Raw genomic sequence first — 10,073 nt, forward strand, 5'->3', positions numbered from 1 at the left:
GATTTAGAAATGCAGTGTGAGATTGAGTGCATTGTATTGTGGGATGCAGTGTGCTGTCTCTGCATGCTGAATATTTTGACAAATGATCATCAAGCACATTCTCAATGCATAGCAGTACAGTTGTATACTGTTCCAAACGCAGCGGAGCGCAGACGTGTGTTTCCTTATCTGTGGAGATGAGCCATACTGGAAGTGACCGCATGTATTTTTGGATGGACGTGACCCAAATAGCAGATATAGATGTTTGTTCTGCATTCTTCTGACTGTTGTGGATCAGATCTATGGTGTGATCACCGAAATGTGTTTGGTTAACTTTCCCATTAAGTTCTTTAAAATTCAAAATGTCCAGTTTTTTAAATGTTTTAAAGGAGTTTTTTTTTGGTTTTGCAAACGTAAGTGAACATTCCATTTTATCAGTTTAAAACAAGTTTAAAAACTATTGGAATGTTACATTTACATGTTCTCGGAATGTTCGGAAACAAGTAGCAGAATATATAAAAAACATTCTTGAAGACCAGATAGATAAAGTTCAGATATACTGATTCAAAAAATTCATTGCATATTTACAATCAACATTTCACCTGCTTCTGGATGAATGTTTCCATGACATGCTTGGTTCTCCCAAGGTTATTTGACCTTCGTCTCTCTTGAGTAATTACATGTCATGCTGGATATTATGAGCACAATTATAACAGAAATGAATTCTCTCGGAGCCTGTTTGAGTTTCTGGTATTTTCTGTTCTGACGCTGGCGTTCTTGCCATGAAGAGCCATCAATCAGGGTTTATATGAGTATCTCACCGCACAGGTATGTGTCTCAACACACTCTATTCTGCTCAGTTTTCTTCAGTTCTTACAGAAAATGAGGTCAGAGATTTGTGGGTTATGCTTGTCTTATATAATGAGATCAACCTTCAACTCTTGACATTGTTTAATAAAACAAACAGCAGACAAATGATTTACCCTTTAGAGACTTTCATATGTCGGGCCGAGAGCAGCAGGATTTGAGTCAAACGATTCAGTGCTGTTAATCAAAAAGTTGTTTGAATATATTGTTATATAATAGCCTTGAACAAACATCCTTTCAGTAATGTTAACAGAACACTCAGAGTTCAAAGTTATCTGGTCTTTAATAACGTTCTCAAAATGTTAGCACAAAAATTGTTTATGGAAAGTTTTTCTGAAACAATTTAGTTGGATGTTCGCATTCAGAAGTAACCCATGGTGTTTGCAAAATAATACAATGGAAGGTTCTGTTAACATTCATAAAGTACACGCTTTTAAAACATTAAAAACCGGATGTTTTGAAAGTCAAATTCAGAAATAGAATATATTTAATTAGCTGGGATGGTGCAAGTAAATGATTTTACTTTGCAAACAGCATATAAGTGCAGTTGATTGGTTTTAAAAATATCTTTATCTTCCCGGGGTAAAACTGTTATAAATGCAGCAGATATATTAGTATAAGTATATATTAGTATAAATGTGTTTTTGTGTGTTGGTCTGGTGTTTGTTCTCATCGTCCAGACATGTTGAGTCCTGATGCTCCTTCTTGAACTGGTTTTGATCTCATTCTCAGTTTCTCTTCCAAATAATTTTCTATCAAGATATGTAAAAAATGACTCATCACAGCCATATCAGTTGCATGATTCAGTCCCTAAACACACTTCAGCAACATGCACTAATAATGGGTTTGCTTGAAGAAAATGGGTCAGACATAAATCAAGCTGTTCATAAACATTCATCTGCTCTGTTTAACATGAGATTAATTATGTTCACTCATTTTCAGGCAAGACAATAGGATCAACGTTCTCACTAAAAGTAACCACTTGATTGAATGCAAAGCATTAAAGGGGGGGGGGGGGGGGGTGAAATGCTATTTCATGCATACTGAGTTTTTGACACTGTTAAAGAGTTGGATTCCCATGCTAAACATGGACAAAGTTTCAAAAATTAAGTTTGTTCCCAAAATACTCCTTCCGGTTTGTCACAAGTTTCTGAAAGTTTTTTTCGAGAATGGCTCTGTGTGACGTTAGATGGAGCGGAATTTCCTTATATGGGTCCTGAGGACACTTCTGCCGGAAGAGCGCGCACTCCTGTATTCGGTTGTTAAGTGATGACGTAAGAAGCGCTGTTTCCGGGTCCAAGCCTCAACTCGCTTCACTTGAGAATACTACCCCAGCAGCCGTTTATGAGCACTGTTTATTCATATTAATCATTTAAGCTAAACGCTTTCAAACTTACGGTATACTCTACAGTCTCCGTGCTCACAGCGTCCCAAACACAAATCATTTTTATATATTTTTTTTATATTTATATTTTCATTGTCTAGACTTTGGTATGGAGTTAAAGGTTAAGATTTACTTTTTCGCTAATATTCTATCACAATGTGAGTTTATATTAGAACTTTTTGTTGTTTTCTCATGGTAACTGATAGAGCGTTTTTTTTTTTTTTAGTTTTTTAATCTTTATTAAATCTTTAAGATACAAACAATAAGAACACACAAATAGAGTCATTAATACAGAAACAAAAAAATATATAAAAGAACAGAGCCAGGGGGAGTTTCAAATAAATACATTAAAGATAGAGCATAACTGAATGGTTTTAGCAGCCTTCTTATTTTTTGAATCATGGATGGAATTGATGTACTGTTCCGTCTCCTTACCAAAAGCAATAAAAGAAGGTTTAGAATTACTAAATTTCGCTTTGTGAATATGATATTTCCCTAAAATGATCAATAGATTAACTAGGTATATTTCTTTCTGTTTTTCACTCTTGTTATCATGGAAGCCAAACAGTAAATTTTTCCAAAACAAAGAAAAATCAGCAATAAGATTAACAGAAATGTATCGGGACAGATGTTTCCAGAAAGTGATGGCATAGGGACATTGCCAGAACAGATGTACCATTGTTTCTGGACATATTCCACAAAAAGAACAGTTAACACATATGTCAAGCTTAAACCTTAGGAGATAATGCTTAGCAGGATAATACCTATGTATGATTTTGAAAGAGACCTCTCTTACTTTATTCGTAAGGAGATATTTGTAAGGAAGGTTCCATATATTCCCCCAATTCAGGTTGTTAACAAAGTTAGACCAATAAGGAACAACATTAGGTATGCTTGTAACATCCTTCTGGAATAAAGAGCGAATATTACGATTATTATTCCTCATTGTGGTTGCGAAACATATTTTACCAACTGAGGTCAACTTAGGGTCCAAATCTGGTAGGCAATCTGGTTTTCCAGCCCCTTTTAAGAGAATTAAAATACCAGATGGCATCCATAACAATTGCAAACTCTCTTGGGGTGACTGGAATGCCAAAAGTGTTAAGTAATTCAGAATAATTCATCAAAGATCCACTATCATTTATTAGTTGGGAAACTAGAATTATGTTATTATTGAACCAAGTCTTAAAAAACAAGGATTTATTCTTGAATTTAATAAGCTGATTATTCCAGATAAAGCACCTATGTGGGGAGAAATTATGTTTGTAAATTAATGACCATGCTAAGAGCATTTGTTTATGGAATTTAGATAAAATTAAGGGAATTTTTTCTATTTTATAATTACATAAAAGTAAGAATTCTAGACCACCAACCTTAGAGAAGATATAGTTAGGTATAAAATTCCATGTAGATGTGGGATTTTTTAGAAAATGCTTTATCCAATTAATTTTAAAAGTATTATTAAGGGTTGTAAAATCAAGAAAATTAAGACCACCACGTTCAAAGGTGTTCATGATAACAGATTTTTTCACATAATGAGTCTTGTTTTTCCAAATAAAATTGAAAAGTGACTTAGAATTAGAGAGATTTTTGTTGACAAACAAGGGGATAGCTGCATATGTAAGACGGGATAAACCTTCTGCTTTTGTCAACAATACTCGTCCTTTCAAGGATAAATCCCTCTGCAGCCACCGATTTAGCTTTTTCTTTGTCTTATTACTAATCAAATGATAGTTTACAGAGCATCTCTCCTCCTCATTTTTCATTATAGTAATCCCTAGATAAGTAATCTTATCTTTGATTGGGATGCCACAGATCTGGGAGGTGTCGCTTTCTTTAAGGGAGAAAAGTTCACACTTCTTCAGATTTAAGCAGAGTCCAGAAGCTGCTGAAAATAATTCTATTGTTTTGATAGCAATTGGCACTTGGCTGGCATCTTTTAAAAATAGTGTGGTATCATCTGCTAGCTGGGTGAGGATAACTTCTCTTTCCGCAATTGAAATTCCTTTTAAAGTACTATTTTTAATATGGTTGGAAAGAAGTTGAGAACATAAAATGAATAGATAGGGGGAGGCAGGGCAGCCCTGTCGGATGCCTCTTTGCAGCTCAAATCTAGGTGATGTCCCATTTTTAAGTCTGATAGAGCTATTGCCTTTGCAGTACATTGTTCTAACAGCTTTACAGAAAAAATCACCAAAACCAAATTTCTCAATAGTTTGAAATATAAAGTTATGTTCTACTTTGTCAAAGGCTTTATAGAAGTCCAAGAAAAATATATAACTATCATCAGGACATAAAAATGAATAATCAAACACTTTTTAAGTAACTGATAGAGCGTTTGGACACGGAAGGGCTGCTACATGACGTCAGACTTAACAAGCGTATAGCAGAACACTGAGAGCACAACAGACTTCACTGATCAGAGCGAGAGCGTCACGAAATGTCACAAAAGGAGTGTGTTTTTGGTTGCCAGGGCAAGACAACCCTGCACAGATTACCAAAAGAGAAACAGCATTAAGGGACCAGTGGATGGAGTTTATTTTTACAGAGCATCAACGGAGTTGTGCAAGTGTTTGTGTTTGTTCCCTGCATTTCGAAGATGCTTGTTTTACAAACAAGGCCCAGTTTGACGCCGGATTTGCACATCGTTTATTTCTTAAGGATGATGCAGTCCCAACTAAAAAGGGTCACGATCGTGTGTTGGAACCACAGGCGGTGAGTAAAACTGCTTCAAATATCTCTGCCTCCTTGTTAGTGCGTCCGCCTCCCATGCCAGAGACCCGGGTTCGAGCCCCGCTCGGAGCGAGTCGTTGCTGCTGCTGCTCTTGTTCAGTTTCAGCCTCGGGATCTGATTCTGGATCATAAATAAACGGCTGAATCTGACTGTAAGCCATGGTTTGTTTTGGATGATGGTTTTTCCCTCACGGTAATGTCACAGCTTCCAAATGCTCTCAACACAAAAGCTTACTCGCGCTCGTGATTCTTTAGCTCCGCCCACACGTCACGACTCCAGCCGCTCGTGTTTTTCCGGGAAAAATCGGTACAGACTATCTTTCTCTTATGAATATAATAAAACTAAAGACTTTTGGGAGTTATGAAGGATGCAGTACTACTCTATAGGTACTCAAGATTAACAGGATATTGAGTGAAAACGAGCATTTCACCCCCCCTTTAAGGATTTTTGTTGTTGTTGTGTATAAATATGCATTGTTTTGCATAGGTTCACAGCAATGCCATAGAAAACTGTTTTGGTTCCCCAAAGAACCTTTCAGTGCCCTATCCCGCTCACGGGTGGGTGTTGACACAGATGGATGCAAAACATGTTCTGTAGCACAACATAAAGACAATCACAGATCCTGGAGCCAAACACACAGACGGACCACGTCCCCTTCACCTGAGGAAGCTATACTGACAACATCATTTAATTGCAAATCTGTGCTAAATCCACTAACAAAAAAATATTTTGTAATTAAGTTGTAAATAAAACAAAGATTAGAATATGTTTTACAAGAAAATACTACTTCAAAGTGTCATAGTTAATTAAATTACATTAAAAAAAAAGATTAAGTGTCCCTGCTTTCAGCTATTTAACAAAAACCAAAATCATAAAAAAGTTTGATTAAAATATACTTAAAAATAATAATAAAAACTCACCAATGCAACCCTTATAAGGCAAAACTACAACTGAAAATCAAATGAATAAAAATGATAGACATATTAAAACATTTAATAAAAGAGAGAAAAACTCAATTACTAAAACGAAAAAAGTAAAAATAAAACTGATTTATTAAAAACTATAGCATCTAAAATAATGCTAACTGATAGCAATAAATATAACCCACTTTCTATCAAACTAATCGATAATACATACAGAAACAGTAAAGGAGAAATGCTGATGAAATACTGTACATCATGTGACTTGCTGTGAAAAATTTGACTTTTCCTTTCCCAGAAATCACGTGTGTGTTTGTGCGCGCTGAACATCCATCCCATCAGGATTTGTTTGTCCAGTTGTGTTTTATATAATATCTCTCACTCAGGTGAGACACAGTGTGTTTGTGCACATGTATCATGAGAGCGGATATGCTTTTGAGTTTGCAATGAAAATACATTCCAATTTTTATCAGATAATTTGATTGTTTTTCACTTCCAGCAGCAGGAATCAGTGTAATGAAGGTGATGAATCAGACATTTGGGTATTTATAGATCCTCTTACAGTGTGTCGTTTTGTCTCATGTAATTATCAGATTCTACTGCTCCACTGATGTCTTTATATTCGTTACATAACGGCTTATGTAACATGTTTAGGGTGTTTGTGGGTGTCTTCTGAGGGGGGTTTGGTGTGATGGTCACAGACGGACGTTCATTAAGGGCCTGTGTGAAGAAACACCACTCTCACGCTGGCATGGGAAGCTCGTTAGAGATGAAGCATCAACTCAACAGTGGTCATGGACACACGAAAGAGCAGTAAACAAGAGAAATTACTCAATAAATTATCTTTTAAATGTTACTTGTTTCGGAATGTTCAGAGAACGTTCAAAAGTAACATTTACATTACATTTGTAAAATGATCAAATGGAATGTTTCCTTAACATTTGCATAACCAAGAAAAAACTATTTTTAAACATAAAAATAGGTGTTTTGAATATTCACAGCACATTCAGAAATAACATTTTCATAACCTGGAAAGTTCACTAAATGCTCTTAGAACAAATGTAGTTAGCTTGGGGATCTGATGAACATGTTTGTAAGTGTTAAATAACATTACAAACACAACACAATTGTAACATTCTTAGAATTTTAAAAATAGAAAATGTGAATAACATTAGATTTTGGGTAAATGATAAAGCTAGTAGAATGTTTTAAGAAACAAAGTTTTAATAACATTCTGATAACAACAAGAAAACTGCATTTGAACATTGCAGTATGTAACTATGTGACTGTTTAAAATATAAACTATATTGTTTCCCAGATCTGTTCTGCTGAATGCAACTATAAGGCATGGAGATTGTGAATTCATGATTGTGAAAAGCACAAATACAGTTAACCTGTTGCCTGGATTAATAGTTTGGACAAAGCGTTCTTAAAGTAATGCTTAAGGAACATTCTTATAACTTTATCAATATCTCATAATATCAATATCAAAAACTCATAATGCTGAGAGAAAACATTCTTACAAATCATTCTCAAAGCATATTTGTACTTGATGAACATGTAACCTGATCACCGCAAAGAAGACTTGGTATTTGAAAATGTGAGAATATTAAAAATAACTGTTAGAATTTTGGGTGAAAAATAAAGTTAGTAGAATGTTGTTTAAGAAACATTTTTGTAAACTTAAGATGATGTTCCAATCACAGCAAGAAAACTGGAGATTTTGAATTTGTGTTCCCTGTATTTTTCCACAGAGCACCGTCCACCCACAGTGGTTTCAAAAACAACTTCCAGCGTATCAATCCACACTGCCCTGAATCAACAGCGGCGAGAATCAGAGCCCGAGGCAAACCCACAGATCAGACGTGCAGCATCTCGTCTGAAGGGAGTCAAGAACTCATGCATTTCCTATTGAAATATGCAGCTAATAAGATGCACAATAAAAAAATACCTTTTGCATGACTGTAGTTTAAAGTTCAGTTTAAGCTTTTAAAGGGATAGTCTCTTTCTTCTGTTGAGCACAAAAGAAGATATTCTGAAGGAAGTTTTGTAAACAAAAAGTTGATGGCAGCCATGGTCTTCAACTGTGTTATTTTTTCCACAAGTCAATGGCTACCGTCAACTGCTTGGTTACTAACATTCTTCAAAATATCTTCTTTTGTGCCCAACAGAAGAAAAACACTCTCACAGGTTTGGAACGACTTGAGGATTAGTAAATGAGGACAGAATTGTTATATTTGGGTGAACTGTCCCTTTAAATATAATCCAAATGGCTGTACAAGTCACTTCAATTTAAATCATGTTAGTCTGATAAAAAACAACAAAAAGTTGAATGTCATAATTTAACCAATGAAGTTGAATAGTTAAAGTGACTTACTCCTAAATGTTTAGCAATAACACACTTAGTCTGTTTGTTGCTTTCTGTCAGAGTTGCTCTGTCAAAACTGTTTTAGTACTAATTATGTTTATGCATCTAAAAAATGTGCAATGCAAGCATCATGACGTTCCCAAAGGTTTCATTGGCCTTGTTTTTTCACGTGCTTCCTGTTTACATCCTGTTTACTTCGTCTGGTTTCGTTCAGATGATCTGTATAAATAATCTCATGTATGTCCACGCAGTGGTCAGATGGTTGAGCAGCTGTGTTTTTCTCAGTGTGACCTCGTCCTCCTTCATGTCTTCTCTCATGTTCTTGTGGTTGATGGAGAATGAAGGGTTCAGAAACACATATACGTCATAGACCCCCGGTGTGCCCCTATTTTGGGCTGTTTTGCAAGCAATGTGTGTACACAGGTGCTGCTCAGAAAATATATATGCACTAAAGAGCTGTTTTCTGGAGGCTAATCAAATCACTTAAAAGTAGTGCACAGTAGGATAAAGACAGTTGTTGAGTGGTGAAATGAACAAAATATTCAATGTTTTCTATCAGAGTCTAACATGCAATAATTTTTTTCCTATATACTCACTATAAGAACTTTGTTACAAACCTTATAACAGATGAGAGCAAGTGTATGTTAAAGACAGATGAGAAGAACAGGACAAATCACTCTATACTGCCATCTACAGTAGTAGAGATTTTAGGATCAAAATTCATTTGAAATATCCTAGGGCTGTCTGTTCTTTACATTTGCAAAAACAGAAAACATGTTTCATCTCGTTCACACTTGAACATAATATGTCATGCATTTGTTAAAGTGTACATACTTATTTTAACACAATCAGTAGAACTTCAACTGGCTCAAGGTTTTACTGGAGACCAGCACCAGCCCGAAAATATGTTCTAAGATATTTCTGCGAAGCTTCCCATTAAGTTATGAAAATATTATTTGTAAATGTTCCCTGTACCTCCAAAAATCAAAATCCAAAAAAAAAAAAAAAAAAAAAATGTTTTTGTTATTGGCTATATGTAGGCCTTTATGAATGTTTGTTAATGGAACATTCCAATTTATAATTTAGCAACAAATGGGAATTCTATTTTTAAATGTTCTCCGAACGTTTTGAAACAAGTAACTAAATTAAAAAGCAAAAACGTTTCAGGAAACATTTTTCATGATAGATCCCGTTTTTGTGCTAACATTTTGAGAACCATCATTAAAAACCAGATACCTTTGAACGAATTTTCTATTTACGCTACTGGAATATTATATATAAATATATATATATATATATATATATATATATATATATATATATATATATATATATATATATATATATATATATATATATATATATATATATATATATATATATATATATATATATATAGCCTATATAGTTTATAACTGTGTAATAACAGACAGACATAACAGTAAATCGGGGATTTTATTTGTTTTAGCACCAGCGTAAGTTGGGAAAAAAAATCTACTTTAAATATCATAAAATGGGTACTAAAAAAATCTCCCACTTTAACGATTAATGTTATATTTTCAATGGATGTGAGTTTTGTTAGTGTCTCCAGTGTAATCTTGTTCAGAGAGAATAAGCGGCCCTGTCACATGATATATGTTACTTTTTACCGCGCATTTCAAAGATGGACCAATCACAGTCGTTTATGATGAGAGTTTTTTTTTTGGATGATTTTATATAGATTTCAGAGGAGATTTTAAATTTGTGTGAAATGAAATTCCAATCGATTTTACATATAGATTAAAGTATATATAATTTTTTTTATCGAACGTTGAAGAATGG

General features: G+C 34.5%; 1 long non-coding RNA gene across 1 annotated transcript in view; it reads left to right on the plus strand.

Moving 5' to 3' along the window:
• The first annotated feature begins 10,016 nt into the window (after positions 1 to 10,016).
• The window catches only part of LOC113056605 (uncharacterized), a 5,942-nt gene continuing 5,885 nt past the window's right edge, over positions 10,017 to 10,073 (plus strand). Inside the window, exon 1 of the long non-coding RNA XR_003277729.1 lies at positions 10,017 to 10,073. This exon is cut by the window's right edge and continues 149 nt beyond it. This is a non-coding gene — a long non-coding RNA (uncharacterized LOC113056605).

This window comes from Carassius auratus, chromosome 4, assembly GCF_003368295.1.
Source record: "Carassius auratus strain Wakin chromosome 4, ASM336829v1, whole genome shotgun sequence".
Taxonomy (NCBI): Eukaryota; Metazoa; Chordata; class Actinopteri; order Cypriniformes; family Cyprinidae; genus Carassius; species Carassius auratus.